The 9,964-nt window shown below is 40.3% G+C and overlaps 1 long non-coding RNA gene across 1 annotated transcript; it reads right to left on the bottom strand.

The window, feature by feature from the left end:
- Window positions 1–3,066: 3,066 nt before the first annotated feature.
- On the bottom strand, window positions 3,067–9,063 carry LOC112149615. The gene is made up of 2 exons (XR_002919812.2): window positions 8,772–9,063; window positions 3,067–3,248 (listed from the first exon to the last, which is right to left on the bottom strand). It is a non-coding gene; the product is annotated as an uncharacterized LOC112149615 (long non-coding RNA).
- Window positions 9,064–9,964: the final 901 nt, after the last annotated feature.

Genomic DNA, 9,964 nt, shown 5'->3' with positions numbered 1-9,964 from the left:
AACTTAAAAACCAAATATATGGCATTATCACAAAAAAAACCCACAAAAAAACAGCATCAAAGCTAATATATAGTAGCAAGTTGGAAAGTTCTAAAAAGGATAACAGTTAAAAACATTTCAGGCTATTAAGGGTTAAGAAAGTATTACATCTCAAATATTTAAAACTCTTGTTGGTAATGTTAAAAAATAATGTATAAAAAGTGTGGCAAACACAAAAGAATATTGTGGAATTGTTTGTTTTCACCAAAGCTTTTCTATGTGGACAATTTTTCTCTATTTTTGCCATTTTTATTTATTTAAAAAGAGTCTTTTCATGTGCTGAAATGTTCTTTTTAATTGTTTTGGATGGGCATTGCTTTAATAAGAAATGATGTTGCAAGAAAAAAAAAAGCATAAAGCAAGGATAATGGTTGGTTCTAGAAAGCTAAATCACTGTCTATAAAGACAAAATGTTTAGATTGAAAGGACTAAATCATTTATACAGCCTGTGCACTCATTTGCATGGAGAAGCTGAACGACTGATGAAATATGGTCCAAGCTGAAAGGCCTCTGCTTGGCGTCTCTGTTCTGCAGCCACCCGCCGAGCGATCGCCCCGCGTTTCCCTGTTCGTCTCCCCGGCTCTGTCCTCACATGGCTTTTGGCCTACTTCTGTCTGCAGAGCTGCAGCCTGCGAGCCAAATCTCAGCGTGGATTTGAGTCTGTGTGGGAGAAAGACGAACGGGGACAGAACGACACTGGAATGAACGAAAACATTACATGACAGCTTCAGTTTTCACATCAGAGTCTATGCTTACATGTTTGTTTCAGCATTTACACTTCTGTGAAGGTTTGATCCTCTCTTGTGGGTATTTTTATAAGAGTTGTGTCACTTAAACAATCGTGAGTCAATAAAATTGGGATTTCATAAACTGATTTAAGATAATATCATTAAATAAAATCATGTTTTCATATTTAAGAGGTTTATTATTGAAGTTGTGGTATAAAAAAACTGCATTTTACATTTTCATGGACTATAATTTTATCTACACATCATAGTAAAGGATTCATGTTTCTATTTTTCTACTGTGCTTTATGTTTGGATTCTAGGATTTTATTTCTGGTTAATATCCACCTTTACTGTAAAAAAAAACATCTTTAATTTAAACATGTTTTAAATATGTTATTTAATCATCTTTTTGTTAGCATTGAGTATTGTAGAACAATGGTTTTAAAAATATTGAAATTTTGTTCATACTTGTTTTAATCCATTTGAATTTTACAAGAGTAAAGAGTTAAAAAAATATGTTGGATGTTTGTGGAGGTTCATGGTGAGGAACAAAAACATAATTACTACACATTCTTTACAAAACGATACAATAAAAACACCAATTTAATTTTCTAACATATCAGTTATTTTATTTAAACACAAAAATAAATGAATTAAATAATGAAAAACATGTTCGGTTTCAGATTATTCTACTACTTTCTCTTTTTGGGATCATAGGAAGATTTTCACCTCTTTTTAATTGACATTTTCCTCCATGTTTTCTTTTTTCTATTTCTAACATTACTCTGTTTAGTTTTTTAATTTTAAATATGAACTTTAAATACCCTTTATATTATATTTAACTTTGAATTTTAAGCAGAACTAGCTGAGTAATTTTGCAAAAACTTTCTTTAATTTGTTGAAGAAGACGGCTCTGCAGTCATAAAATTGAAAAAAAAAATCAGTTAAAATTATTTAATGAGCTTATCTTTAGTATTTACATAAAAAAACATAAATCTACATAAGACCTTACCTTAAATATTCAAGATGACAGAAAGTTTCTTTTGTCCTCTTTTTCAGAGCACTAAATATTCAGATTTCACCTTTTATTTTGAAAATAACCCATAAATATAACAGGATATATATATATATATATATATATATATATATATATATATATATATATATATATATATATATATATATATATATTTCATTCTTTGCTGTTTAAACATTAAAATACAGTATAAAACTGTTGTATGAGAGAAACCAGTTCACTTTTGGTTCAGGTCAGTAAAAGTTTCTTCTTCTGCTGATGAACGTCACATTTCTGAGGCTGAGCTGAACCAGCAGGGAAAACCACAGGATCAGTCAAAGTGCCGATTAAATGCAAACTCTCATGAAGGAAGAATGTCCTTATAAAATATTTTGTTACTGTAAATAGCCTGGAAGAAAATTTTACAGTACATTCTTGCACCTTTTTTTACATTAAAAAATTCCTCCGCCACAAGCTGGAAAACATTTTACCTCCTTTTAAAAAAAGCCTCATTGTCCACATTCCGAGAAGGAATGTCAGGCTTTGAAAGAAGAAGACATTTCAGGAAAGAATCGGAGCAGAAACAATTAAATATCTTTTTTACAGCTACACAAATAATCCGAAATAACTAAATATTGCTTCTGCAAAGTTAAAACTGTGATCGAGCCAAAACAACAAACAAGAAGGTAAGTAAGTAGATTTTGTTGTAGGATTTATGTCATCTGCTTCATGTGTTGCAGGATCTGCAGGAATGTTGACAATAAAAGCAACAGAAACACAAATGTTATGTCAAGTGTCACAACTAGAACAATATGATAGTTTAAAAACAATTTAATAAAAAGATTTACTACAAAAATAAATTAATTTGGGTGTAAAAAGCATAAATTTAAGGTGTAATTATAACTGTATGTCACTACTTCAGTCCATGTGAGCCTATAAAGTAAAAAGACTGTACCATATTAATTAAACATCTGCTTTTTTCAAATGAATATTCAGAAAAATGCTAACTAACTGGGGTTAAAACTAAAACGTTGTAAAAAAGAGTTAGCAATTATTGAAGAATAAATCTGTTACGCGTGCAGAAACTGGATTCAGATGGAGGATTAGCACCTTTAAGGTATTATTTATAGCCTATTTTACCTTATTAAACTGAATGTCTTCATGGAAAACAGAAGTATTTATTGTCAAAATGTCAGATTTTGAGCTAATAATCTGTACAGGTTAACTCCTGCACGCTGTCATCCTGTAAATAGATATATTCTAAATGAAAAACAAAACAACCTCAAGTTTTTAAAAAATCACTTTTAATCACAGAGACATTAAGAGACATGAGGTGTTCATGGGAACTCTGCAGGTGACTGGATGGGAAGCTTAAAAAGCCTCGGCGGCTGTGACTTGCAGGCTGTGAAGTTCTCCTATCAGGTTCATGGAGAATTCCCCGACGAGTCCGGACCTGCTCTAGTGGTCTGCAACAGAGAGGAAGACAAAGCTGTTTCAGCAGAAAGCCTTTGATCGTCTATCACAAGTGTTGAAGAACCGCCACAAAGCTCAATTCTACATTTCAGCTTTCACTTCCTCCCGGAGCGTCTAACAATGCTTTGTTTAAACATACCTGAGTATTTCAGATAAAATATCAACTATATTTGTGCCTGCATGAAGATTGTTTGAGGTTCTAACCTATAAAGGAACATCTCATCTAAAGCTTTATAAAGCAGACCGCTATTTTGACAGTTATGACTTGATTAAAGTCGTCATACAAACATGCTTTTCTTTTTTTTTTACTCAGATCAGATCTTTAGCTCTAAATAAGTCATCACATTCGCTCCAGACTTTGTAAGTTACAACAAAACGGCTCCAAAGACAGAGAAGAACGTCTCAATCCTCAAAAGCTCGGCGGTTCAGTAATAGATCCAAGAGCAGAAAGGGTTGAGACTCATGAGGAATGACAGCATCAAAGCTCTGTTCTGATCTCTAAAGAGATTGTCTCACATTTTATATTTGTAAAAGCAAAAAAAACACAGTATGGAGGGCATGTGGGGTGACTTCAGATGGAGCTTTGAAACACTAAAAATACACCTTCACTCCAACAAGAAGTGATCTTTGAGAAGCTGCAGGAGAAAGTTAACACATCGCTTTTCTTATGTTTGACTTGACTCAGCATTTCTCATAAAGCGTGTAAACATCACATCATAGTACAAGTAGACTTAAACCAGGACGCTTCTTCTCAAAACTATAACGCAACAAAATCATAAATACATTTGAGCCAAAAAGTAAAATGATTGATTTGATTTTGTTGCACTTTAAAACCCCAAATGTAATAATTAATTAACAGAAAGGGAGTTAAAAGGAAAGTTGGTAAGAAAAAAAATAGTTAATTATCACCTCCAATCTATTATGCATACATTTTTACATCTAATAATTATGAACATAAACACAAAAATGATCAATGTACCAAAAAAAACATCACAAAGTCCATTCATTGATTCATTAGGCTTATAATTTATAAATTTCCAGAATTTTTCAGCTTACGTTTTCTTAAAATTGTGTAACATTTTTACTAATTTTTATATTTTCTTCTGTGTTTTTCTACAACCTCACCCCACAGACAGAAATTTCTTAATAAAGATTCTTCTCTTTATTCAAACAGTTTGTCTGAAGAAGTAGTTTTATATTAGTCATTTGCCTTGTATCATATTTTACTACATTTGTAATCTTTAGTAATATTTTATTCTGTAAAATACAATCCCACTTTATGAATTTTGCTATGGCTCGTTTTTGGCATAGGAGCTGTAGTCTGGTTTATTAGCAGGTCGGTCATAATGTCAGTCCACTTGGCTCAACAGAAGAGAAAAAAAAGCATTTTCTGTTTTTCTTTATTCATTTTATCTGGAAAATGATCCTTTTAAATTTCAACTTTGGTCAAAAACCATAAAGAGGTCAATGTTGAAGCAGCTGTAAGAAAAAGGAGTTCACTCATTAACATTCAGTGTGGAAACAATCAGACATTTCCAACAGAAGGATTCACAAAAGGCTTTGCAGAAGAAAAACATGGAATGGGTTCAAAAGTAAAGATAACTGCAACACAGAGATGAATGTAAATCAGAATTCACTGACTGCTTCATGAGTCGGTTTCCAAATGCAGGACTTGTATCTCTAATCTAAAATGTTAATTCTTCGATGACGTGAAAATGTTAAACTATTACCATTAAGTCTCTTTGAAATGAGAACTCGGGTAAAGTCCTAATAATTCTCACTCAACTGGGTGTGTGAAATGTACCGTGCTCAAGAACATTTTTGGTGACTTAACTCCAAAATCCAACCCCTTCATACTGAGAGTGAAGCAGGGAGACCATTTTTAATGATTTAAACCACTGACTGTATGTGAGAACTGGACTGAGTGACCCCTCCCCCTAGAGTTCCAAGCAGGAAGTATCCACTCGTCAATATACCAAAATCCCATAGACTTCTATTGAGAAATAAAGTAATTCTATTCATCAGAAAGACCATTCTTGCTTTGATACTTTTTTTAAACATGTTCTTGATAAACCTTTTTTTTTCAGGAAATATTTTTTTCAAGTTATAAACTGACCAATCAGATGCTTCAATAAAAGTAGGTGGAGCCTGCAGGTCTCAGTGTTCAATGCACATAGCATCTGATTGATAGATTTTCTGTAGGGGTATGGACATCCAACAAGCTCACTCCTGATTGGCTAGAGTGGTTGCCATAGAAACTCAGACCAACTACTGCATACTGGTGTCGTCTGGCTCCAACATCCATGTCCTGAAAAAGTGGCAACTGAATTGATTTCATTTGTTTGTAGCTAGAAGTAAATCACTTTCTATGGATGACGTCACACTGACTCAGTCCAGATCCCATATACAGTCGATGATTTGAACCTAACAGTCTCAGGGTGGACACTCCTTCACTAGACCACTGCGCTGTTGCCTCCATTGTTGGAAAAATAATGACGCAAAACTAAAGAGGCTTTTCTTCGTTCAGAAAAATACTGACAAAACACTTTATGTGGCGTGTCGCATTTAAACTAAATGACTTTCCATCAACTAAAAGACCTGCAACAAACATCTGCATGAAAATACCAACATGAGCTGCATGTCTGTGCGAAAAATCTTCTTCATCTCATAACTCTGTAGCTGCAGCATGAATCTCACATCATGTCGACGCAGACAGCTGATACCGACTTCAAAAACCTCAGAAAGGAAGCCAACTTGAACCCAGAAGTAATCCCTCAGTGCAGACTCACATCTGCTCAGCTTCCTAGTAGAAAGCCTTCAGAGCCACGAAATGCTCAACCATATGAAACAGGGCCGCAGTCCCGAGGACAAACGGAGAAAATGAAAAAAAAGGCTGAAAAACGCTGCTGTTCTCTGACATGCAGCAGAGCTCACATTCAGCGTTCACTGCTGGTCTCTGCGCGCTTGTGACTGCAGATTATTGATGTTTGCATGCAGCCTGCCAATTCCGCAGGTGCAAAGAAGAGGCCGTGCACAGCCCTCAAACTCCTCCACACCATCCAACCTCGCTGAAGGAGCGCCCAGGTCCACCCCACCGGGATATTTTGAAACCCCAGATGGCAGACAAAACAGCACGCAGCCGATGCACAGACTGTGTGAGAAAAACAGTGAAAACACAATGTCTGCTCTGAATCGGAAATATCTGAAATTCAGCCAAAAATTCCACAGGTTCGATTAAATAGGAGTGCAGGAATTGAAAAAAAAGTGTTTTTTTTTGGTTGGTGTGGAGGACACTGGTTTGGGTGGGGAGCACCCACGTGGAGCGGAGACGCCATCTTGTTTCTGAAGCCCTTCTGCTTCACAGACGCGTTACAAGATGCTGCAGGAGGAACGCTGCCACACGCTGACCAGCAGCACAGACTCACCGCTCCTCACATGCCGGCGTCCACCATCCAGCCACACGGAGGGGAAATCCGGGCTGGGGTTTGACGCCGGAGCAAACCACAGCACACGCATGCACACCTGAGGAACGCTTTAGTCCAGTATTCAGAAAGGCCATGTAAGCAGCGACACTGTGGAGAGACACGGTTCTCCTGCAGGAAGCTCTAATGGAAACCTGGCACAGAAAAACATTTTCATCCACCTTTTCTAAATCCGGGGACACGGTGTTCAGGCAGCCAGAGCAGAGGCCGAACAATGCAGAGCCAGACCCTTACGTCTGTCCAGGTTACCTTTTATATGAAAGAAGATAATTGCAGTAAAAAAGCATCTATTCTGATTTGAGAGCTTCAGTACGGAGGTGTGTCAATGAGAGAGATCGTATCTGCTTGTTGCTGAAGGACAGCTTTTCTACGTGCAGAAACTCTGTGTTTTGATCCAGATAGATTAAGGCTCTGCACCACAATGCTGAAAACGTTTTCCCGACATCAAAGACTGCATCAAATAACCCAAAAAACACTAATATTGCAACACAATCACAGGAAGAACCAAAAGAGCTGAAAAGATGTGGCACTAAAATGATTATTCTTGTTATGATAGATAGTAGGAGACTGATCTATTGGATAGATCGATGGATCTAAAAAAGTCAAATACAGGACGAAAAGTTCAAGGAGCAGCCGAAAGAACCCTGCAAGTTCTGAATCCTCATTTCCCGTAAGCATATCTGGCTGTTGGGGCTTCAGCCTGCAGTTGCTGGAGTCCGATTCCCTTTGAGCTTACACAAATGAAAGTTTGAACTTAGCAGCGGGTTTTGCTGAGGTCAAGCACATGATGTACAGAGCTGTCATGGTAACGCTCTCGACATTAGCCTGTGCTGCTCTCAACGATGGCGCAGACAGGAGGAGCTTGCTCCGCTCAGAGTCTGCAGACAGGAGGAAAGTGTTAATTCTGAGCCAGAACCTGCAGCAACACCTTTCAGGCGAACGTGTGAGGGTTTGCATCGAGTTCGATGGCTTCAGTCTGCTCACTCATTTGACTTTAATAAAAATAGAAATGAAAATAAAATAAGGAGTGTTTGCAAAGACTGAGGCGGACATCAAAGGTTGCAGAGGTAGGGAGGGAAATGCGTCCATGATTAACGGCAGGTCACATGACTCAGTGTCATTTCATTTCCATCTTCAGGCTGCACGCTTTTCTCCTGAAAATGTACGAGAACATCACGGCGGCGTGCAGCCGAGCGTTCCAACGTGAGACGTGAGGGTACAGTGAACGCCTCAGTATAGTGTGCCATGCCCCCCCCCCACTCCACACACTCTGATCGCCATTGTTGGAGGCAGGAATGTGCGGGAGATGGCCGTGCATCCCTCTCAGCTCCCGAGAGCCAAACCCGTGGACATGAAAGAACAACGTCACAAGTTAGGGTCTCAGGGACGGAGAGAGACACGATTTTCAAACTGTCGGCTCTCCAGAGTTCTGATCTCCTGCGGGAGACTGCGCAGCGCGACCTCCCACCTTTAGAACACGTCTCAGAGCATGTGAGCATCTCCCAGCGTGGAGAGGAAGCCCGTCAGCTGGCAGACATCACGCTCTCTCTGCAGCCTGTTGTACACGCTGGTCGCAGCCTCTGCCGGCGCAGGGCTCTGGACATACAACAAGTGCAAACCTCAGCCAGACACAACACTGACCAGCCTCCCCCTCCAACTCTCTCTGTCTCCCTAACCCCCTCCCCCATCAAAGCTGAACAATACAGCAGTTGAGAAATGCCTCCTGCCATCAGGTACTGCGCCCACCGCTCCTGCAGGTCTCCTGCAGCCTCCCGGAAAATCTCCATTGGCCGATTATTCACGGTGCACAAGACAAAAGCCGAGCACGGACGCATCGATTTGTGCACCCAAGTCTGTAGCTGCGATCCGTCTGACACCATGACGTGCACGCCTGTCCACATCTGCCACACAGTGAAACGAAATCATTCTGAGCCACGGCTGCAGATAACAAAGCTCTGCAGCTCGTCCGAGCTGCCATGGTGGTCTAAAGCTTTGGAGGCAAAAAAGAAAAAGTGCTGGCTGATGTTGACTCACCCCCCCCTTCAGATCCACGATGCCCCCGTTACTCGTCCACAGCTCTGCCTGCTCGAGGAGGGCAGAAAAAAACAGGAAAGAAGAGCCCGAATGTGAACTTTCAGCCACAAAGGAAAACCTGTTTCTGCAGAGAAATCGAGCAGACGCTCATCGCAAGAAACCACACAAAAGAGCGAGATGAGGATGGGTGGTGGAACTGAGCCGGAGTGAGCCATGTGCACACTCACTCTATCACTTCTGCTCCTGCCCTCCCTCCCCTTCAGCAGACTCACTCCTGGATCAACCAGTCCACATCCTTCCTCTCACCTTGAAGCCAGACGCTCAACCAAAGTCCCTCTTCCAGGTGAGACGGGACAGACACGATGGAGGGACGATGGCGAGGCAGACAGATGACAGGGAGCTCAGTGAGCCGGGGCTTTCCGCAGTGCCAATCAGCAAGGCATACCAGCAAGCAGACTTACCAAAGAGCAGGAGGAGGGGTCGCGGTGCCACACATCTAATAACACACACCTGTGTTCAGACGGCATGCACAAAAATGCACACTTTAAATGTCCTGCCTGAGTTTGTGCTCACCGTTCACCTGAACCTGAGGACAGGTGGGTGAGAAAACAACTAAAATAAACACAACCTCAGTCTCACACACACACAATCCTTTCACAAAGTTAAAGGACAAAACCGCTGCGTCTACTGATCTCTCCTTGGGTTACTCGCCTCTCTGCTTCTCGTCTTTTTCCCTTCACATTGTTGTCTCTCTGAGTCACATGAAAAGGTGTGAAGGAGGGAATTGGGTGGGGGTGAGGGGGGGGTATCAGAATATCACCCCCCCACACCCCCGTGCACCACCTTTACCTTTCTGAGCAAACCTTCCTTTTTTCAGAGGGGAGACATCTGTATGAAGGTGAAAGATCATCATTTAATTTGCCCCACAGCTGTGATCACTTACAGCCGGAGGCCCTGCTGTCCTCTCTGTATCAGACTAGACAGGGGGGTGGGGGGTGAGGGGTGAGGGAGGGAGAGAAAATAGTCCTTTCCTTGTCGTCTGTAGTCCGCCCAGATATAAATCCATTCTTTTCCTCTCCATGCATGCAAGAAATGAGAGGGGGGCAAAAAAAAAAAAAAAACCACCCAAAAAATCCGGAGCTGCAGGACTTTGTGTGCATCTCTGTCCTCTCATTGAGCCTCAGCTGGGTCCA

This window comes from Oryzias melastigma, linkage group LG13, assembly GCF_002922805.2.
Source record: "Oryzias melastigma strain HK-1 linkage group LG13, ASM292280v2, whole genome shotgun sequence".
NCBI lineage: Eukaryota > Metazoa > Chordata > Actinopteri > Beloniformes > Adrianichthyidae > Oryzias > Oryzias melastigma.
The sequence above is the reverse complement of the archived record's forward strand: the minus strand, read 5'-3'. Positions and strand labels throughout refer to the sequence as shown.